The sequence below is a fragment of the Microtus pennsylvanicus genome, chromosome 10 (assembly GCF_037038515.1).
Source record: "Microtus pennsylvanicus isolate mMicPen1 chromosome 10, mMicPen1.hap1, whole genome shotgun sequence".
Classification (NCBI taxonomy): domain Eukaryota; kingdom Metazoa; phylum Chordata; class Mammalia; order Rodentia; family Cricetidae; genus Microtus; species Microtus pennsylvanicus.
Genome location: NC_134588.1, coordinates 75988613 through 76012401, shown reverse-complemented (window position 1 = coordinate 76012401; position 23789 = coordinate 75988613). Strand labels below are relative to the sequence as shown.

At 38.9% G+C, this 23789-nt stretch overlaps 1 protein-coding gene and 1 pseudogene across 9 annotated transcripts in view; one reads left to right on the top strand and one right to left on the bottom strand.

The window, feature by feature from the left end:
• Window positions 1-23789, bottom strand: part of Nrg3 (neuregulin 3) — a 977464-nt gene that overhangs the window by 120227 nt on the left and 833448 nt on the right. The window lies entirely within an intron of this gene.
• On the top strand, window positions 852-1830 carry LOC142858323 (large ribosomal subunit protein uL3 pseudogene; annotated as a pseudogene).

The window sequence follows — 23789 nt, the reverse complement described above, 5'->3', positions numbered from 1 at the left end:
AAGTCACATATTCATATAGTCAGGTTGTCTACTGTTTGGCAATGTGGCTTTACAGAAATATACAAAACCAGGCAAGTAGTAAGAAACCATGGTAACCATGGTATTTTTTTTTGATGATTATGCTTTGTTGCTTTGTTGTGACAAGATAACTCATTCCAACATTGACAAAAACATGCTAATTTAATATTTAATGCTACCTTTTATTGTAAAAAGCACTGGTGTGGGAATCGTTTCATACTTTATGATCCTTACGCTGCATATTTCTATTACCAAGTTGAAAAGTCACATTAATTTATACTTATAAGCTCCCAAACACCTGGGAATACGTGATAATGAGCACAACAGAAGACACACTTGGCCACTAATGGATTAATTTATTACTTCTGTGGACTTAACATGCAGCAATATGGTGGAGCTTTTTTCCCTAAATGTATAATCAGTTGAGAATGCTATTTGTCTCATTTAAATGCAAGGAACAATCTGTCCTTTGCTACCTCCTTCCTAAATCCATTAAGCAGTTAATAACATAAGGACTAATGTAAGCCTCCTTTATTTAATAGAATTTTTTTTTTAAAAAAATGTAAATTAAGCCAGAAGAGTCTTCTCCCAATAATGGTTTCCCCAAAGCAGCTGGATTATTCTTAGTAGTGTGCAAAAATCAAGGGAAGTTACTTTATTAAAATGACAGAGGAGACTATTACTTAATAATTATTTGGGAACTCAGTTGAATCAGGGTATTTTGAATATCTTCCATTCTTCCTCTCATTGATTTCCTTTACAGTCTTGAACTGTCAATATGCATTTTCTGCAGGCATGATTAGAAATGGTCAGTCTGGCGGCGTGACGGAGAGATGTCTCACAGGAAATTCTCTGCTCCCAGGCATGGGTCCTTGGGCTTCTTATCTCAGAAGCGCAGCAGCAGGCATCGAGACAAAGTGAAGAGCTTCCCCAAGGATGACCCTTCCAAGCCTGTTCACCTCAGGGCCTTTCTAAGCTACAAGGCTGTCATGACCCACATTGTCCGGGAGGTGGACAGCCCAGGATCCAAGGTGAACAAGAAAGAAGTCGTAGAGGCTGTAACCATTGTAAAAACACCACCTATGGTAGTTGTGGGCATCGTGGGATACGTCGAAACCCCACAAGGTCTCCGCACCTTCAAGACAGTATTTGGGGCCAGAAGGCACACTTGATGATCCAGGTGAATGGGGCACTGTAGCTGGTCCTGGGAGAGGTGGAGCAGCAGGTTCCTGTGAACCAGGTGTTTGGGCAGGATGAGATGATTGATGTCATCCGAGTGATAAAGGGAAAGGCTACAAAGGGGTGACCAGTCGTTGGCATACAAAGCAACTGCCCCGCAAGACCCACCGAGGGTTGCGCATGGTTGTCTCTATTGGCGCTTGGCAAACCCTGCCCGAGTGGCCTTCTCTGTGCCCCGTGCTGGGCAGAAAGGCAGAGATCAACAAGAAGATTTACAAGATTGGTCAGAGCAACCTTATCAAAGATGGCAAACTGATCAAGAACAATGCATCTACTGACTATGACCTTTCTGACAAGAGCATCAACCCACTGATGGCTTTGTCCATTATGATGAGGTAACCAATGACTTCACCATGCTTAAAGGCTGTGTGGTGGGAACCAAGAAACGAGTGCTCACTTTTGGCAAGTCCTTACTGGTGCAGACCAAAACGACAGGCTCTGGAGAAGATTGACCTGAAATTCATTGACACCACCTTCAAGTTTAGCCACAGTCGTTTCCAGACCATGGAGGAGAAGAAAGCTTTCATGGGACCATTCAAGAAAGACCACATCACCAACGAGGAAGGTGCTTAATGCCAGAATTTTCTTGCCTGGTATGGTCTCAATAAAAACGTTTTCAGTGAATAGAAAAGAAAAGAAAAGAAAAGAAAAGAAAAGAAAAGAAAAGAAAAGAAAAGAAAAGGTCAGTCTAGTGCTGTGTGGTGCCTGCACATGCCTTTAATTCCCAACACTTGGGAGGCAGAGGCAGGTGATCTCTGGTTACAGAACAGGCTCCAAAGCTATGCAGAGAAAAGCTGTCTCAAAAAGAGAAAAAGAAAAGAAAAGAAACAAAAACAAAAAAGAAATGTTACTCTGTTGGGCATCCCATAAACACAATTACCCTTTTATAATGATCTACAGTTGTCATAAGTTAATTATTTATAATATTACAAACATTTTAATGGAATATCAACACTTAGACAGTAACAAAGCAAACAAAGTCTATAATGTTCTTCCTTGAAGCAGACATCTACATGTAAGGTATTGAGATTCCAAATGACCTCCAGAAAGTTCTCATAATAACTGTATGCATTTCCTACTCCTGGTTCAAAAAGCTAAAAACTAACAAGCAACATTAAGTGGGAGAAGAATTAATTCTGGCACACAGTGTAAGAAGGTGTACAGTATACCATGTCAGGAATGGCAGTGACAATATGCAGAGGTTTGTCACATTCTATGTGAAGTCAAGGGGCAAAAGCAGATCATGCTGGCACTGGTCTGAGTCACTCGTTTTCCCTTTTGAAGAGTTAGTATCTTTTGGGTGATACAAACATAGTCAAGTTTACAAGGAAAGTTAACAACTATAGCACCCTTCTTAAAGCCCATATTCGTATAGGGTTTAAGCTTCAGAAAGACGAGCTAATTGGACCAAAAATTTAAAGTATCTACTTTTGTTAAGTCATATTGCTGTGGTCTACAGAAAACTCTGCTTGCCTCCATCTACAGATCACGCAGTAATGCTCCAGCCCATTGAGATTCATCTAGCAAGTCTTCCACATTCCCTCATCATTTTAACCCCCCTCCTTGCCTATCACAGTTTGGTGAACCGTACTCTTTGTTTCTTAACCATACTCTTAAGCTTCATTTAAGACACCGGACCTCCAAAGCAATGCCCCTCTCCATCGTGTCTTAACTGGGCATATTATGTTTATGTGTCTCATATTTTGTTCTTGACTGGAAAGGATGAATAACCATGTTTGGTTTCTATTCATAGTATAGATGCTATGATAGTTCCAGGCACAGACAGAACATCTTAATAAATAAAATCTACAGAGTTGCACAGACTCAATTTTTTGCTCAGTGTGATTTTTGTTAGAGATCTTTCTTCTATGCTGTATCCATTCTTTGGTAGTCTATAAAGAAAGGGGAGGTAAGTTATAAAAATCTTCTTTTGTTGTTGTCGTGTGTATTTGAGTGACAGTGAGGATATGTACATTCCATGTTGCATGCATGGAGGTCAGAGGGTAACTTAAGAGTGATTGTTTTCCTTTCCAAGGGTCTTTTGTATTTTCAGCTGTGAAAACCAGCCTACATTGCCTGCAAGGTTGTGAGGATTCCTTGTCTCTCCCTTACTCCCATATCACCATCAGAACACTAAAATTACAGATTCACACTACCATACTCACTGTTACATGGATCCTAGGGTCAAAAGTAGGTCCTCATGCTTATGTGGCAAGGATGTTAACACACTGAGCCATCTCATTGGCACTGAGCTTTAAAATCCTTAGCGCAGAAGACAAAATCTATGAGTAAAAGATCTGTTACAAAGGACCAACCTCTGAATGCTGCTTAGTATATTGATCTTTTTTTTCTACATGGAGGTAGGAAGTGGAAGAATGCCAGAATATTTGAAGGGAAACCTTTAGAAATAACGCCTAAGGCGGCCAAGCCATGAGCTTCTTTTCTGATGTTCAGCTACAATCAGAGGAGGCAAAGCAGGGTTACCAGCCAGGGTTGCCAGACGAGGCTACTTCGAGGTTCCTGTTTACAGCCTATGATGCATGGAAGACCCCAAACTACTCTATGGCCTTTGTTCTCTAGAACCCATTTGTAGTAGAATTTAAACTGCCCATAAATGACCAGAGAAATGGGCTATAGATAGAAAGAAAGCAGACATAAAAACCACCTTATTCCACTCACCACATCAATAGGACAGTATAGGAGACTATAAAGACTTTAGATGACAACAAAGTTGGTGAACTGGCAAAGCGTTTGGCACATCTGGATAGATGTCATCAGGACAAAGGCATAGACTCTATGCCATAGACCTCCATCCTCAGCCCTCCTCTATCTACCCCAATACCTAGTTTCTGGGTAAACTATGCCTCTTCTTGAAATACTAAGTCAAACTCCAGTTGACCAGTGTTCATTGAAGTAACTGGAATTATCATTTTTTTCAAATCCATTGGTATGGAATAATAATATATCTGAGATATGCCTTTACTCTATTTTTTTGTACATGCCTTCTCTTTCTTTGCTGGGTTTGGGATTTTGATTCTTTGGTTTGTTTTTGTTTTAAAATTAATCAATTTTACATCTCACCTGCAGTTTCTACTCTCTCCTGCACTCCAAGTCCTTTCCACCACCTTCTTTTCCCGCCCCCACACACACCCGAACAATCCACCCCTCCTCCTTTTTTATTCATAAAATGGCAGGCCTCCCATGGATATCAAAAAACATAGCATAGCAAGTTGTAATAAAACTAAGCACCTCCCCTTTTATTAAGGCTGGGCAAGGGGACCCGGTATGAGAAATAGGGTTCCAAAGGTCATCCAAAGAGTCAGAGACAGTCTCTGTCCTACAGTCAGGAGTCACACAAGAAAACAAACTATACACAGCTATCACATATATGCATAGGGCCGAGGTAAGTACCTTGCAGGCTCCCTTGTTGTCACTTCTGTCTTTGTGAACTCCTATGAGGCCAGATTAGTTGTTTCGTGGGTTTTCTTGTGATATCCTTAATCCCTCTGTCTCCTATAATTTTTTATCCCTCTCCTCACCAGGATTCCCTGAGTTCAGCCTAATGTTTGGCTGTGGGTCTCTGCACCTGTTTCCACCAGTTGCTGGATGAAGCCTCTCTTATGGCTGTTGGGCTAGGCATCAATCTATGAGTATATCAGAATGGAGTTAGGCATCATTACATTGACATTTTGATTGCTTGGTTGATTGATTGATTGACTTTGCATGTTTGGTTCTATTCTAAATCTCTGGGCCATCCATTCCTGACATATCTTATCTTAATTGAAACCTACAGAAACATGATGTAGTAGGAACTCTTTTTATTCCTATTTTTTATTCCCATAGAGCTGAACCTGATAAGGCCCACAGAAATTACCCACTTTCTTTGACCTGTACCTTATAGAGCCAAGATTTGAATTCTAGTAACAGGCTTCAAATATCTACTCTTTGAGCCCATTTCACAAATGTATGGCCATCTCATACTTCGTAGACTGAGGTCTGTTTGTGCTACAAAACTAAGGAAATAATTCTGAAACCTATCATGTTTCGAAGTAAGATACAATTTTATTGAACTCAATGCTATCATGCTATTTTTTACTACTTGGTTGTGCAAACGTTTCTTTTAGAAATATGTATCTTACTTTTGATAAACTGGAATGTTAAATAAGGTAATACGTACAGGAACTAAACAATTATTTAAACAGCAAAGAAGTTTTAGCAAGTTTTGTGAAGTTTCAAGCTGTTATTGGACTCTTATTACTGGATCCTTATGGAAGTTCTTGATAAACTTGTACCAAACAATTTTCTTAGTCTGTGTCAAGCTACTTTGAACTTTCCTATTAACCTATTTTTTTTCTTGTCATGTTAGTAGATAACTCATAGAGATTTAATAGAAAAAATAAGACTTGCTCATCAATGAGACTGAAATGTGACAACAGCTCACCAGGTCCGGAAATATCAATCAATACTGCAAGCAGGGCAAGTAAGTTATGGGGTGACTAACAGATGTCATTGCTTTAAAGAGTTGTAAGCTGGTGGTGGCAAGCCAGATTCTTTTCCACAGAGACTTCATGCACTGCAGCATGGGCATTCACTGCCTCCTTCTTAGCTGCTCCTGCTAACTGGAAACCTCCTGTAGCATCCTCCTGTAGCATCCTTTCAGGCTTTTCTTCTGTACCTTCAAAGTTCTACCTAGTCCTTCTCTTCCCTTTTCCATCCTGTCTCTCTGACTGGCCTCCAAATGTCACTCATTCCCATGTGTTTACAAGATAAGCTTCTGCCCTCATTTCTCAGGTTCTACCTCTGCTTCCTTGGATTTTTCTCTACACAGAAGTCACAAATGTTCCTTTAAAACTCAATAAGTCCCAGTGTAGCACAAAATACTTCTAATCCTGTCACTCAGAAGTCTAAGGCAGGATGAGTCTCAGCTCAAATCAATCCTGAGCTACATAGTGAGATTAAGGCCAGCCATGGCAACATTGAGACATCTTATCTCAAAAAAAAGAAAGAAAGAAAAGAAAAATCCTTAAATCAAATCACAATTGTAGCATGCCCTTTTCCTCAAAAATCGATCACATAGCTTCCCATTTCATTCAAAAGAGAGACCAAACAATCAGTTCTCTCCACCCACTACGGAATTGTTTGTTCTCTCCCTCCCATGTGGATTCCATGGATTTAACTCAGGTTGCCAGGCTTGCCAGTAAGACCTTCACCCACTGAGCCATCTCTCCAGCCCCAAATTCAGAAATTTTCAATGTAAAGTGGTTGCTAAATATAGTGGGCCACACTAGTGATCCCAGCACTCAGGAAGATGAGTCAGGAGGATCAAAGTCTGAGACAAGCCTGGTTTACATACAGACACCCTGATGATAGATAGATAGATAGATAGATAGATAGATAGATAGATAGATAGATAGATAGATGATAGATAGATAGATAGACAGACATCCATAGATGGATAGACAGTCAGACAGATAGATAGTGATACAAAAAAAAGAGAGGCCAAAGACAGCATCATATTTCAAAGCAAACCAATGTGGTTCCCTGACACCCTACCATTCTCCCTCTCCCAATTCCAGTGCATTTGCACCTACTTACAAAAGGGAATTATTTTCTCAGAACCTGGGGTTGGCGCTTTCCCTCCCTAAGATCTCTTTCTACAGAAATAATAGGGCTCAGTCCTTTGCCTTGTTCACTTGAAAGGTCATACGCTCACAGATCCCCAAACAAAACAGCATTTCCTATCTCCACACCCCAATTTTTCTTTATCTCAGAACGTGCTGTACAAAGTACCACATGGGCTCTTAGACTTTCTCTATTTCCTTCCCTAGAATATAAAGCTTTATGAAGGCATTTCACATCTCTCTTTAGTCTTCTAATGCCTCTATTTAAAAGTACCAGAAAAGAGTTGGTTAAAATAGTAAAAAATCCATTGTTTCACAATTCTTAGAGCAGAAGTTGGAAAGTGAGGTATCAGTACCACTGGTTATATCTGATGGTTGCAAAGAGGAATTGACTGCTGACTGCTTGTGTCTCTCCTACCAGACATTGACTGGAAATCTCTGGTATTCCTTGCCCAGTGAAACTATTAACTAGATTTCTATTGCTCTATTGAAACAATATTTTCTCTGTTTGTGATTTCTTGTTTTAATAAGGGTATCTATCACTTTGGATCAGAGATCACCTTTATTCTTACTTTGACGTCTCTCATTGAAGACTATCTCAAAGTGAGGTCATATTCACAGATAATTTTTGTTAGAACTTCAGTATGTAAGGAAACACAATTATCGTTTTATCAGGCGATGAAAGGAGACAGAGACAGAGGAGCACGGAACAGAAATCTCAAGGTCCAAATCAGGAGCAGAAGGAGACGGAGCACGAGCAAGGACCTCAGGACCGCGAGGGGTGCACCCACACACTGAGACAATGGGGATGTTCTATCGGGAACTCACCAAGGCCAGCTGGCCTGGGTCTGAAAAAGCATGGGATAAATCCGGACTAGCTGAACATAGAGGACAATGAGGAATACTGAGAACTCAGGAATAATCACAGTGGGTTTTTGATCCTACTGCACGTACTGGCTTTGGGGGAGCCTAGGCAGTTTGGATGCTCACCTTAGGAGACCTGGATAGAGGTGGGCGGTCCTTGGGCTTCCCACAGGTCAGGGAACCCTGATTGCTCTTAGAGCAGATGAGGGAGGGGGACTTGATCGGGGGAGGGGGAGGGAAATGGGAGGCGGTTGCGGGGAGGAGGCAGAAAACCTTAATAAATAAATAAATTAATTAATTAAAAAAATTAAAAATAAAAACTAAGAGAACAAAAAAAAGAAACACAATTAATGTGGTAGAATAATGTTTAGTCATACTTTTGCTGTGTCTATGACAGATAAGAAAATGTATGAAATGAAATAAGCTACTGTGATACAAAGTAAAGATTTGTCAGTTGTATCACTTTAATAAAATGCTGATTGGCCAGTACCCAGGCAGGAAGTATAAGCAGGACAATCAGGCAGAAAGTATAGGTGCGGTGACAAGAACAGAAGAATTCTGGGAAAAGGAAAGGCTCAATATGCAGTCCCTAACACAGACAAGAATTATGGGTTAATGAAGGATGTAAGAGTTAATAAGAAGCCTGAGCTAATAGGCCAGGCTGTTTCTAGTTAATTTAGACCTCTGTGTATTTCTTTGGGATTGAATGGTTGTGGAACTGGGCGTGACAGAAACTTCTTACAACAAATGAAGCCAACTTGGACAAATGCATCCACACAAAACCTGAGAGAGCTTAGGAAGTAATTCTAGACAAAAAGAGCAGAGTTAAGAATGACTTCTTGGTAGCAGCATTTTGTCAGGTGGGCTCTGTTTGCTAGAGGCAAGTGAGTCTCATTTAAGAAAGGCTTACTGACTCAGCTTTAGCTGCAAAAACTTTGCAGCTCTTTTAAGAAACCCCACCACAAAACATTTAAGCAGTATTTATGAATAGCCGACAGCATGCTTCTTGGTAGAGGTAGGTACCTTGAAACTCCATAGAGTTCTGGCAATAAACATGGTTTCTGCTAATACCCCTGGTATGAAGCTAGACTCTCAGATAGCTAAGGAGTGGGGTGGATCCAATCCTCAAAGCCATGGCTTTAATTCTAGCCATATCACGTAGCTAATTCAAGACTCATGTGGTCAGAAAAGAGAGATATACAGTAAAAATAGATTCAGATGAAGAAAAGAAAACCTCTAAACAGCTTATAGTGTACATATATATAAACATATATATATATGTATATGTACATATATATAAACATATATATGTACATGTGTGTGTGTGTGTATATATATATATATATATATATATATATATATATATATATATATATATATAAAACATATATGTAGGCAGGCTTGGGAGAGAAAAGAAAAAGGATAAAGTCCTTTAAGAAAAAGAAGATAGTTAGGTGTAGTGGCACACACTTTTAATCCCAGTACTTGGCAGGCAGATTTCTGTGAGTTCAAGGGTAGCCTAGTCTACAGAATGAGTTCCAGGACAGCCAGAGAAACCCTGTCTCAAAAAATCAAAAAGAATAAGAAAACAATAGAATTTAAAATAAGGCCACATAAAGAGGGAAATACACAAAGGGTCTGGATACTGTATGTTATTATATTGTCATTGAATTGCTTGATGACTGAGGAAGGAGCAACATCTCTTAAAAGACATTTGATTGACATTTGATTATAAATTTAAAAAAGCAATTGACATTTGTTTACAGTTTAAGAATGTAAGTCCTTTTTTATAATTCCTGGGAACATGGTGAGAAGCAAGGTGATGGAAAGTAGCTGAGAGCTACATCTTCATTCAACTGCAATAGAAAGAGAGTGAGAGACTGTGCCTGACAAATGGTTTTAAAAATCTCAAAGCCTATCCCCAGTGACCACACCTCTTAATCCTTCCCAAACAGTTCAGCTAACTAAGCATTCAAATATTTGAGTCTATGGGAGCCATTCTCATGCAAACCAAACCTTGCTTCTCAAAATTTTCATCAATAAAGTCCTGGATTGACCATTGGGTACTGAAGAGTATTGAAGATGTGGTCTATGACCTAACAGAGATTTTAGTTTTAAATGGGGAAATGAAATTGTCATTATTAAAAGTTAATGACTGCTTATAACCCAGATTATACATCTTGAAAAATTGCCCATCTAAGGAACATTTAGCTTGGTGTTACCTGTAAATAATCTCAAATGACATGGAAACATATTAGCATTTAATTCTATGGGCTTTAATTTCTAGTCAGAAATTATCTTTCAGTTATCATGTGAGACTGTAGGGAAGGTGTTTAATCTTCCTGTGTCTCAATTTCCTTCTCTGTTTATGAAATAAGATGCATATGATTAAAGGCTTAAATGATGCAAATATCATGTTGGATTCATCGCTGTTTATATACTTGGTATCTCTTCTCTTCTCTAACATACTGTATCAAAGTGTCAGTGTGATGGATGAGAACTCCACATTTGTAGCCTGCTGTGTCCTGGTTAGCTTTGTCACAGGGCAAAGATGATTCTGAGATTGGAAATGATCATTTTCTAGACTCTCTTCCAGCAAAGCTGCTCATCATAGGGAGGAATAAACTGACCATGCTACTGCCACACACAAGGGGTCTTCTTCCTCCTCTCAGTCACAAAGCTGAGGAGAAGTTACCCACCATGCAAAACAAATCTTGAGAGTATGTGACACCACAATTACAATGGCTGTTGAGAATCTCCAGGAACCGAGTCTGAAATGAGGGCTTGTAGTGATGATGTAACATCACTGGATTTCTTAAACCTCTGAACTTCTCGTCTCTCCAGAAAAACAAAATCCTCAATTTGATTAATTAGCTTTTCTCATTCTTTTAGCTGAATATGATCTAAAGTGATGAAAGCAATAGCCTGGCGTCTTGAGCACAGACATTTGCTGTGTTCTCTTTGGTTCTGTTTAAATCGCAACCCATAGCGATGTACAAATATTCTCTCAATAAAAATTCTTACCTGCCTAAATTATTGTAATTTGTTTCCATTAAAGACCATGACATCACTAGTCTAAGCCTACACAGGGTCAAGATCTTCAATATTAGTCTTCTGTCGCCACACATAGCCTACTGGATGATACTTCTTGAGATCGCTACGTGCTCCCTCCTATGATATCAGTGTCTTCTGACCATCTCCAAAGAACCTGCCTCAGGCTAATTTGCAGATTTTTTTTTTTAAAAAAATAGGAATTTATCCCTAAACAACAATAATAAGAATCGTGATGCTAATATATATAGAGAGGAACATAATCACCCACTATCAAGTATGATGTCTTCATATAACTCTATGCACTATACTTTATGCCATCTTCATCAGCTACCTTTGAGAATTGTGTTATGACATTGTTATGGCTAGGACATCACTTTGTGATGGGGATTTTTCTTTTCCATTATGCTCCACTCTTACCCTCCACTCCTGAGTTATATCTGTGCTCTCTCATCAAGTAAAACACATCCATGTAATACATATGGATGAATATAGAAGCATGCTGAATACGGAAGTCCTGCATCATTGGCAGCTTAAGTGAAGTGTCTATCACAATGTGTAAGGCAATGTAATTAAAAACAGACACTTAAGGAAATGTGTTTTCAATAAATAAATGAGACATACGAAAAAAGAATCATTCATTAGAACATATCAGCTAGCCAATGTTTGCAGTCTCTGCCACCACTCATAGTTAATTTTTCCCCATTAATATGTAGAACTTTCACCTAAACTCTTTGTTTTTTATAACATGAACAGTCATAGATAATGCCTATGTCATATATATGTGCTCAGACATATGCCAGAAGTTTTATGATGATTATATTTGCCTCCAGTTCATTGTATTTATCACATTTTGCCTGATGTGTTTAGTTACTATGGAGATTGGTTTATATTGGTTAATGGATGTTTATTACCTTGCTAAATCTTACTTTTATTGTTACTTAATGTCCCTTTATAGCCTGACACACCCCATTAACCTCACCTTGCATTCTTCCTTTAAGCAATGCCACTTTTTAACTTGGTGCTTTTCTAGTTCAAAAACTGCACTTGAATTTCTCTTCATCCTCCCTTCATTTATTCCCTTTCTGTCCTCATTGAACTTTTGTCAATATCACAGGGATGAGCTTGGCTTTACCCTCCTCTCCTCCTCACTCTCACCTGTATACATATGAGAGCCCAATTCTTTGTATGTGTTTCATTAATTGCTTTGCTCACACTTAATTACTCAGAAATTTTAATGTTTTTTTAAATTTACTTCATGCTTCTATTATCCTATTTTTTTCAAATAAATATCTCAGTCTGTTCGATAATGGTACAGTACAATACCACAGACTGGTCAATCAACCAAAGTTCTAAAGACAGGAAAATCTAAAATGCCAAGCATCTGGGAATACCTTTTGTAAATTAACACTAGTTTTGGTTTTCATATCAGGAGTATGGTATTAATTTGGTGTGCCATTAACTAAGAAGTTTAAAACAATAAAAATAAATAATTTCCTGTTTGTAGATGAAAAAAGTCCCAAGTCATGGTATAAACTTGGCCATGCCCCACCCTGAGCATCAAGCAACGTATCTCCTCTGGCATGTCATAATGTCTGGTTGTTGCTATTAATCCATGTATTCTTGGCTCATGGCCATTCAACTCTAGACTTGTCACAGCAAATCTTGTCACAGTGAAATGCTTCGTGCCTTCAGACCTTCCCTTACAGACCATGCTCATCCCTAGGCTTAGCTCCCACCCTAGTTATGCATGACTCCAATAAACATGATGACATGCAAATTCTACTTTCAAATATGATGGCTTTCAGAAGCCATTGTATTCAGGTACTACAACCTAGAATTTCAGTGTGTCTTCAGAAGAGGCATGATTCAACTCACAAAATAATAACAGGAAGCATGCTCTGATTAACCTAGGGAATGACACAAGAAACAAATGATAAACACTAATGCCAGGCTTTCTTCTAAAAGAAGAAGTGGTTGAAAGCTTCACCACTGCTATGGCCGCCTTGTTCTCTTCTTCCTTCTCCTTCATTTTGGAACAGAGCCATATAATGTAGCCCAGACTGGCTTCAAAGGTGTGCTGCCCCTTCCATTACCTCCTGCAAGCTGGGACTGCAGGCTATGCCACCACACAGGGCAGCGCTCATGAGTGCATGTTAGCCGGATGCAAAAGATGCAACAATGGATGCTAAGTCCTTCAGAGACTAAAGTGATCAGGATCACACAAGAAGAAAAAGAGCCCTTGTATTAAATGAGACATTTGCTTATTTCCTTCCATTTTGTTTGCTTGCTTTTGCTTTGTTTTGTTTTAAGATTTGCATTTGTTTTTATTTATGTGTATGTGTCTACGTGAATGCATATCTGGTATCCAGAGACAGAAGAGGGCATCAGATCCACTGGATCCAGGGTTAGCGGCAACTGTGAACCTTGACATGGGTGGTTAAAACAAAACCTGAGTTCTCCGAAAGATCAAAATTTACCACTGAGCCACTTTTCCAGTCTGCAGAACTTTCTTATATCAAATTGATATAGCCTCTTTAGTGACTTTTACATCCTAATCAGGCAACATAGAAAGCAAAATAAGTTCAGTATTTAATTAAATCTAAAATACTGCTGACCTCAAGTACTGATATAATATTATTTTCTGGTTTAGTAGTATGTTGTAGAATGTGAGATTCCAGACATGTTAAATCACATATTTAAGAATGTGCATGTAAACATGTATATTGTAAGGTGAAGATTTCTTTTTTTTCTTTCTTTTATTTATTTATTTTTTTTAAATTTATTTATTTATTAAAGATTTCTGTCTCTTCCCCACCACCGCCTCCCATTTCCCTCCCCCTCCCCCAATTAAGTCCCCCCCCAGCCCGAAAAGCAATCAGGGTTCCCTGTCCTATGGGAAGTCCAAGGAACCCCCACCACCATCCAGGTCTAGAAAGTTGAGCATCCAAACTGCCTAGGCTCCCACAAAGCCAGTGCGTGCAGTAGGATCAGAAACCCATTGCCATTGTTCTTGAGTTCTCAGTAGTCCTTATTGTCCGCTATGTCCAGTGAGTCCGGTTTTATCCCAGGATTTTCCAGACCCAGGCCAGCTGGTCTTGGTGAGTTCCCAGTAGAGCATCCCCATTGTCTCAGTGTGTGGGTGCACCCCTCGCGGTCCTGAGGTCCTTGCTCGCACTCTCTCTCCTTCTGCTCCTGATTTGGACCTTGAGATTTCAGTCCTGTGCTCCAATTTGGGTCTCTGTCTCCTTTCATCGCTTGCTGAAGGTTAATATTCAGGAGGATGCCTATATGTTTTTCTTTGGGTTCTCCTTATTTAGCTTCTCTAGGATCACTAATTATAAGCTCAATGTCCTTGGTTTATGGCTAGAAACCAAATATGAGTGAGTACATCCCATGTTCCTCTTTTTGGGTCTGGCTTACCTCACTCAGGATAGTGTTTTCTATTTCCATCCATTTGCATGCAAAATTCAAGAAGTCCTTGTTTTTTATTGCTGAGTAGTACTCTAATATGTATAAATTCCATACTTTCTTCATCCATTTTTCAAATAAAGAGGGGGAAAGATCTCTCAGGGTTGTCCATCTAAAGTGGAATTTAAGGTATTATTGTAAGTCTACTGAAGAAGGTGCAGTGAAAAGGCAGCAAAAAGGTAGGCTTTTAAAAGAGAAAAACTCAGGCCTATGAATATCTCAGGGAAATAGACCTTTCTGTGTCCCATGATGCCGATTTTCCACACTTACTTTCCAGACCAGAAAATCATGTTATGCAAAAAAATACTTCATTATAGTTTCAGTCCATAAGGTCATGCCTTATAAGTGGATTAAAATTTGCTGAATTTTTATGTGAATATGAAGTTTCAACAAATAAATATTTTATAGAAAATAAAATCCATAGTTCAGACAGGGAAAGAAAGAATTTATGATTGAGAAAAACAGAGAGGATTTGATTCAGTCCCAGCATTTTGAATTGGACCTGAAGATATTTGTATAAATAGCACCTTATATTGTATGTAGAAAGATAGCTGTAAGTAAGCAGAGCTGTATTTGATGGATATTCATGATTTTTTTTAAAGTATTTATTTGCAAGAAATGAAGTGATATTTTATTTTTTTTACCTATATACATATAAACGATGCCAGTGAGGAGCAGGGCCAACTAAATGCAGCCCTATTCTCACTGCTTTCAGTAGTAACAGGAGCCATGGACATTAATGTAGACCTTGGCTGCAGCAGGGTCTCTGACCCAGCCCAGGCCAGAATGGCACCATGCCCCCAGGTGGCTGCACAGTAACTCAGACCTGCATAGCCCCAGGAGAGACACAACCCTTCGACACTGCCTTAAGGTTTCTATTGCTGTAAAGAAACATTATGGCCACAGCAATGTGTTTGAAGGAAAATATTTTATTGGGGTGGCTCCCTTAGAGTTCAGAGGTTCAGTCCATTATCATGGCAGGGAACATGGAGGCATGAGGGCAGAGGTGGTGCTAGCGAAGTAGCTGAGAGTCCTACATCTTGCAGGCAACAGGAAATGGACCCAATATCAATAGTGTAGCAGAAGCCAGAAACCTTGAACATGATCAAGGACTCATTGCAATAAACACTTACAAATAAAAATCTATGCATTGAAAGATATATTGTGTAACTCACTGTGTTACACTACATCTTCTTTGCTGAGATTTTTTTTTTGCTTTGTTTTATTTTTGTTTTGTTTTGTTTTTCAATTTACTTTTAAATTTTGTTTTAGGAGAGAGGTGCAGGGACAAAGGGCAGAATGAGTGGGTTCAGGATACATAATGTAAAATCCTCGAAAAGATCAGTAAAAAAGTTTTTAAAAAGGTAGACACAAAAGCCTATATACATTTATGTATCTTTACACTTCTGTACATATTATTAGATTTTTTAACAATATAATGGCTTATTATAAAAATAATAAAGAAACTTTTTAAATGTGCTGGTTTGAATAAGAGTGACTCCCATAGGATCATATTTGAGTGCTTCGTCAGCAGTTGGTAGGACAGTTTGGAAAATGTTGGAGGATGTATGGCTTTGTTGGAGGTGTGCCACTAGGCATGGACTTTGAGTTTTAAAAGCCCATGCCATCCATTCCCAGTTAGCTTGTGGTTCTTTCTTTCTCATATATATATATATATATATATATATATATATATATATATATATATATATATATGAGATATATACGATGATAAGATATAAGCTCTTTGCCAATGCTCCAGTACCATGCTCCCTGTCATTATAAGCCATGGACTCTAACACTCAGATGCTAATAGCCCCAAATTAAATGCTTTCTTTTTAAGTTACCTTGGTCATGATTTTTGCCACAGGAACAGAAAAAAGACTAAGGCACACAATTATGGACAAATGTAGTAAATTCACTAGAACGGTTCATGGCAAAGAAAATGATCATGACTCTATACTTTCATACACACACATCAGAAAAGTCTGAAGGGAAATATTGACTTGTTATTTATCTCTATGAAAGGATTGCGGACAATTGTTCATACTTTTCTTCATTGAATTTAATATAATGAATACATATTGGGATGGGTTTTAAAGCAGAAACTATTGCTAAAAGACATCAATCTGCATTTACAGTATAGCTTAATTTTGGTAGAAATTTTAACATATTTTGCCAAGCATCTAAACTTTTGATGCAATGTCAGTTTACTTAAAACTCAATTTTCCTGATGCAATAAGCTTTTGTTGCTAGCTGAATATAAAAGTGCTTGCTTTTCCCAGTCTTATAAAATGGTAATTTTCTTAGAGATTGCAATATAGACCAGACTAATGAAAACAGAGATTTTAGCTATTTGTTAGTCAAATCCTAATACATTTTTCACTTTGAATGACATAAGTTCTAAGATACTAAAAGGGAAGTATACACATACATACAGTTAAAAAGAACAATGCGCTTAGTCTTTTTTCAATGTATGATTTATTTTGTGTATGTGTGTCTGTGTGTCTGTGTGTGCACATGTAAGTTCAGGTGCCCCCAGAATCCACAGGAAGATACCAGATCTCTCAGCACTGTTGTTACAGACATCTGTCAGCTTCTCAATTTGCCTGTTGAGAACTAAACTCAAATGTTCTTCAAGAGCGTTCAACCACTGAGCCATCTCTCTAGTCCTAGACTTGATCTTAATGAAGCAAATATCTATGAATATTTATTTACAGACTTTATGTCTCACTCTTTAAATATGCATAAATCATAATGACAAACACATAGAAAGATGATTCATTTTGATATTTCTTATGTCTACTTTCCAGTAACTTTAAAACTTTTTGAGTATGAATCAGTGATCATGAAATAAATGATCACTTCCCCACAGTCACTTAAAGACAAGCTTTTCTGTGTGGAAGAGATGAGATAGATGGGTTTCTAGCATTGCCATCCTGGAAGGTGATTAAATTGCTATCATTAAACCTCATTCCTTCCTTCTGTCTCTGTAGTTCTCCCTTCAGCAATAGAAGGTATGTCGCTATGTATGATCAGTCTGCATACGTTAATAACATTTTCTACAGTCTGCTTTTTAATATGCTGCCCGAATGGCTTCTGAATGTATTTATAATCAGTACATCAGTCTCTCTCACTCATTTCTCTGTGAACTATATGGACAAGCAAAATCACATTCAATTACAAATGCATTCATTTCTAAAATCCTGTTTTCAGTTCATTTGTTGAAAGACCATAGTTACAAAGAGGATTTTAAGCTTAGTGTTAAGCAAATTAGCACCAAGCAATAGCATGAGTAAATGTTCCCAATCTTGCAGCTGTAGCGCAGGTCCTGATAAATATCTCATGATGCTATTGTGCACGTTAAGAATTTGAAAATAAGTAAACGTGCCTATACCCTAGAACTCTGTGGACGGAGATTAACATGTTTGCTAATGACATCTAAGCTACGTTCCACAGCTTCCTAAGATTCATGATGTTACTAAATCAATCCTGACAATTCACATATAAAACGTACTGCACCTCACATCAATGAGAGCAAGAGAGAGATTTAAAAAGATGAGAAAAAAACAGAACTGTAGGTTTTTCATCTCTTCCTCCTCTCCTCCAAAACCAATACCCCAGGATCCCTTGCTCCATTCTGAAGCAGACTACCTGCTGTGGCCTCCTACCCTTCTTTGCTCCCATTTCCAGTGGATATCTTAGGTATTCTCTCCCAGTCTTGCTCCCCACTCATCTCATCATCTAAGGCCAGTCCTTTAGGCCATTTCCAGAACCCCAGCAGTCAAGCTAGCCAGAGAAGAAAGCAGGACATTGAAGCAGGTAGGCTAGCTTCAGATCTTCACTCCCCGGCCTGTCTACCAGAGCCAAACCTCACTATTATGGCCACCTTTGCAGCAAGATTCCTTCTTTGGCCTCTCCTCATGCTCTGTCTCAATTCACAGGAGACTAAGGAGATCCTGGTGAAAAACACTGCTTTCCTGCCTCCTGTGGACTCGTTCAGCTCCTAACCTTCTAGCCTACCCCATGTGGTGTGGGACAGTTCTATGTTCTGTCAATTATGTTTTAAATAAACACTGATTGGCCAGTAATCAGGCGGGAAGTATAGGCCAGAAAACCAGACAAGAATTAGAGGCAGGGCAGTGAGAACAGGAGTATTGTGGGAAGAAGGAAGCTCTCTCCCCAGTCCTGTCCAGACACCAAAGAAGCAGGATGTGACCTGCCCCACTGGAAAAGGTACTGAGCCATGTGGCTAACATAGAAAAGAATAATCAGTTAATATAAGTTACAAGGGTTAATAAGAAGCTTGAGCTATGGGCCAATCAGTTTATAACTTATGTAGACCTCTGTGTGATTTTCTTTGGGACATAACAACTACAGAAAACTGGGCAGGACAGAAATCTCAGACAACAGAATGGTGCTAATGTGCAGACTACTGTATAAAGCCTGACAGAGCTTAGGAAGTAATTCGTGATTTAAAAAAAAAGAATAAAGTAAAACATGGTTTCTTGGTAGCAGCAATTTCTCGATCTGCTCTGCTTGCTAGAGGCAAGTGCCCTCATTTAAGTGAGGCTTCCTGACTCAGCTTTAACTGCAAAATGGAATAAAGTTAGAATTTAACAACAATACCACCCCCAGAAAGCCTACAAACTCATGGAAACTGAACGGTCAACTACTGAACCGCACCTGGGTCAAGGAAGAAATAAAGAAAGAAATTAATATCTTCCTTGAATTTAACGAAAATGAAGACACAACATACCCAAACCTATGGGACACTATGAAAACAGTGCTAAGAGGAAAGTTCATAGCACTAAGTGCCCACATAGAGAAAATGGAGAAAGCTCACATTAGAGACTTAACAGTACACCTGAAAGCTCTAGGAAAAAAAAAGAAGCAGACTCACCCAGAAGGAGTAGAAGACTAGAAATAATCAAACTGAGGGCTAAAATCAACAAAATAGAAACAGAAAACCATACAAAGAATCAATAAGACAAAGAGCTGGTTCTTTGAGAAAGTCAACAAGATTGACAAACACCTATCCAAACTAATCAAAAGGTGGAGAGAGAACATTCAAATTAACAAGATCAGAAATGAAAAAGGGAACATAATAATGAACACTGAGGAAATTCAGAGAATCATTAGGTCTTACTACAAAAGCCTGTATGCCACAAAATTGGAAAATGTAAAAGAAATGGATATTCTTTTACATAAATACCATATATCAACATTCAATCAAGACCAAGTGAACAATTTAAATAGACCTATAAGTCATGAGGAAATAAAAGCTGTCATCAAAAACCTCCCAACTAAAAAAAAAAGCCCAGGGCCAGATGGTTTTAGTGCAGAATCTACCAGAACTTCCAAGAAGAGCAAATACCTTTACTCCTTAATGTGTTCCACATAGTAGAAACAGAAGGGTCATTGCCAAACTCTTTGTATGAAGCTATAGTTACCCAGATACCAAAACCACACAAAGGCTCAACCAAGAAAGAGAATTACAGACCAGTCTCAGTCAGTCATGAACTGTAGTAAGAGCTGCGGGCCTCTTCCCACAGCCCGGCTCCTGGCCGCCTGCTGGCTTATGCCCCAAAATAACAACACAGAAATTGTATTCTTTTAAACACTGCTTGGCCTCTTCTTTAACATACAATAATGTCATGATTAGAAATTTCCTGTCCCCATTGTCGGTAAAATGCCTTCTTCAGGTTGCTGAGCTAGAGGTCATGGAAGCCACTGGCCTGAGTGACATCAGTATCCTTTAATATTCTGTGTCTATAACCTCCTATACTACTGCTCACATGATTTGAGAAAGTCTCGTTTGCTCTCTAGGAACCTCTGTTTCCCCTCAAATCCACAGTAAGTGTTTTATTCACAGCCTTTCTAGCTGAGGCTCCTATTATTTTTGTCAATTAACACCAACCTCACCTTAGCATTTGCACTGCTATTAACACTCTTGGCACACCATCAATCATTTTCTTCTGCATTGACTGGCAAGCTTGGATTGTGTCCACGTGAAACAGGGAATGTAAAAATAACAGATGGAAAAAACTGGAATTTCTCAGGAATCACAGGAGCAGGGACAAAGGATGGGTCAATACCCTGATGCCAAGAAAGGACTTGCATCGAGTAAGAGACTCTGTCCCCACAGTTTCTGAGCTTATTTCTTTGCTTTTGCTTAGTCATCTTTAGGAAAAGATGAAAGGAGAAAAAGAAAAGTGTCTTTCTGCATAAGTTTGGCCAAACTTTTAATTAATTTTTTCCCCTTTACCAAGTCCTTTTGCTTAATTTTCTTATAAAACCACAGAAGCTGAGACAGTGGTATAAGGATTACAGTGCCAAGTAACACTGTTTAGCCAACCATTTTGTCTTGTAGCCCTCAAACTCATGATGAGTGATAAATATTTATCAGGTAGCCATGATTATATTGCCCGCACTTGTCCATCAACTGCATTTTCTTTCATTTGCAATTATAGAGCCCTGGACCCTGGCAATCAGAAACTCATGCCTTTGGACTTACAATGAGGTTAAGCATCAGCTTGAAAAGGAATTCTCCAAATGAACATAAATACAACCAATATGACCTAAACTAAGAAAAGAGCTACAACCGAAGCTGAAAGTCTTGTAAAACTTACTGGAATCTCCACTCTTAATTATCATTTTGTTACTATAAACAACATCTTATTTGTTAAACTTCATACACAGAGTGTTATTTGTGTTGTGTATGTATCTGCCTCTGCTTATCACTTTGTATATGTGCACACTCCACGATGTTATCATGGACATGGAATTGAAGGACAGTTTAACTGTGAGTACACCTGGAAAATGACTAATTACTGTGCTTTTCTTGTACACTGGAGATTTATAATGCTGAGTACACTAAACCAATAATCAGCAAATATTCTTTATAAAAAGCAAATACTTTATGCTTTAGGGGATATACAGTTTTAAATGTTGTAATTGTTTAACCCCACTGTGGTCATGGGGCCATCACAGCCAATGTAAAAAGTGTGTTAAAATAAAAACAAACATGAAAAACTCCCACTTCATTGATAGACAATGACATCTGAATGGTAGAGAGTTTTCTTCTGTCATAAAATATTTTTCTTCTGGTTTTTTGATCCTTCTGTGAAAACTAAACCCCACCCTTAACTTCTTCCTAAGCCATAGAGAGCTGATGGGCTGGAAGCAACCTGTACTTACATGGAAGCATGCTGACCCTTTGTGCTAGGCTCTCCTTTCTCCCAGAAGATCTTAGTCTTTCCTTCTTTCCTGCAATCAGAAATCCTCTAAATATGTAAGATTAAATTTAAATCAAAGGTGTTGTTTATTTCAATGTAGCCTCGACAATGATTCAGAGGTCTAGATGAACCTGGTCCTTGGGAAACTCAGAGAAGAATGTGAAGGATTATCATTTTTCTGTCTTTCAGAGCTAAAAGCAGTCAGATCACAATAAGATGACACCCTAAAAGATCAGAACTGAGAAAAGGATGAAAGATTATGAGATTTAGTCAGTTGCTGCCACTTGCCGTCTTTGTAATAATAAGAAAAAAAATCAATGGAGATTCAAAATGTCCAGTCTATGTAGATATACAGTACTTTGCAAATTCCTTAACCATTTCCAGTCAAGGTGTTCCCAGATATATGGTTCCCAGTCTTCTTTCCACATCCCCTCATCCCACAATGTTTGTTAAAGGGTTTTGGTAGCATCCTTTGCTTTCTATGTTCCTAGGTAAAGTCTGATTCCCCATATACTGGTTTGAAAGAAATGAAGATGGAGCCTCAAAAACGTAGGTGTAATGACATCACTCAGGGTGGTTGGCTCTGCTCAGAGACTAGCTGCTTCTGTAAAATCCCCTGCTTCAAGTGTCTGCATGAGTGCACATTATAAAGCAGAAAGGTTCTCAAATTCAGAAGATATTTTCTGACAGTCTCCACACAGTCTTCTGCTGCAGGAAGTCTTACAGCTTGTGGTTACCCACCTACTGGGTCATGGCCCTTTATACTATATATGTTGATGCGGAGCCTACCTCTGCCCCTTCTTCCTGTCTGCTCTTTCGGATTGCTAGATTCGATCTCTGTTCTCCGTTTCTCCGTTCAAGCAGAGAATTCTGATTTGTGAGTTTACCCCTAAATAAATAACCATCTATTTCTCAATTCTGGGATTTCTTTTAAGCGTCCACTCCACATTTGGCGCCCACGTGGATTCAGACTCCATAACTACCAGGTGGGCAGCATAATGGCCTAGCTGTTTGACTGCCCAGTCTCCCAACCCTGCCCACTTGGCTTGCTTTTACCTAAGTTTTTTTTTTGTTTGTTTTTTTTTTTGAATCCCTTCCACAACGGACTATACTGTGTGTGGCAATTTGGAAATTTCCAGGTGCACATACTACCGCTGCATTCCCCGGTGGTTCCTTGCTTATTTATATTAGGTACAATCTTGATAAAACCCTATGGAATGGACGCTTAAAAGAAATCCCACACTAGCTCAGAATTTAGAAAATGATTTTTATCAAGATTGTACATGCTATAAATAAGCAAATGTGGAAAATGTCGATGCTCAGTGACTTCCAAAGACAGCCTGAAAACACTAAACTAAGATGAAACAAATGTAAGTTACTGATAAAAGTGGCTGCCCTAAAAGAGGGGTAGTCTCATTTGGCTACTGCAAATTTTTCTTAGGATACAAACACAATTCTCTCTCTCTCTCTGTCTCTCTGTCTCTCTGTCTCTCTCTCTCTCTCTGTGTGTGTGTGTGTGTGTGTGTGTGTCTCTGTCTCTCTGTCTCTCTCTCTGTCTCTCTGTCTCTCTCTCTCTCACACACACACACAACCCCTTAACTTCATAAAAGTCACTGGAAATCAGGAAAGGTTATACTAGGCCCTGGTAGATTTTAATCTATAAATCCTGAGACTAGAGAGACACAAAACAAGAAGAAAGAAAAAAAAAAAGGAAATATTCCAGCCAGTCATAGGAATATGGAGGGAAGGTCAACTAGGCACAACTGTATGGCATGATCAGTGCCTCCTAAAGAATTCTTTGATTGCTACAGCACAACATTTATACTACCTTCCCATTGGAGGAGAAAGCAGGGCCTCTCAAGGAGGAAGGATGAATCCTAGGAGCCAGTAATATTAAGGAATGAAGACCATCCTTACGCAGCAGAAGATTTTGCTTTCTGCCACATCTCTTTTGCACTCTTACCTTTTCTCATTTATTAAGTTCAGTGACCCTGTTTTATGCTATGCTTTCCTCAAATGCCAAATGATTCCTAGCTCTCTTTATTTGCAATTCGCTGTGACTCTATCCCTGACATTTGCTGAGAGCGGTGACTTCGGGAGCAGCAATTGTCTCCATGGGAGCACCCAGGGGACTGCAGTCAGAGAATTAAAAGGCCAACCATGAGTACAGAGAACTCAATATTAATCTTAGAAGTGAAGACCTTAGTGGTTTGAGTTCTTCCTGCTAGTTGCAAGGAAGGCTAAGGGCAGATGCAGATTTTTGTGGGTAGTTTATAGGAATAGCCTG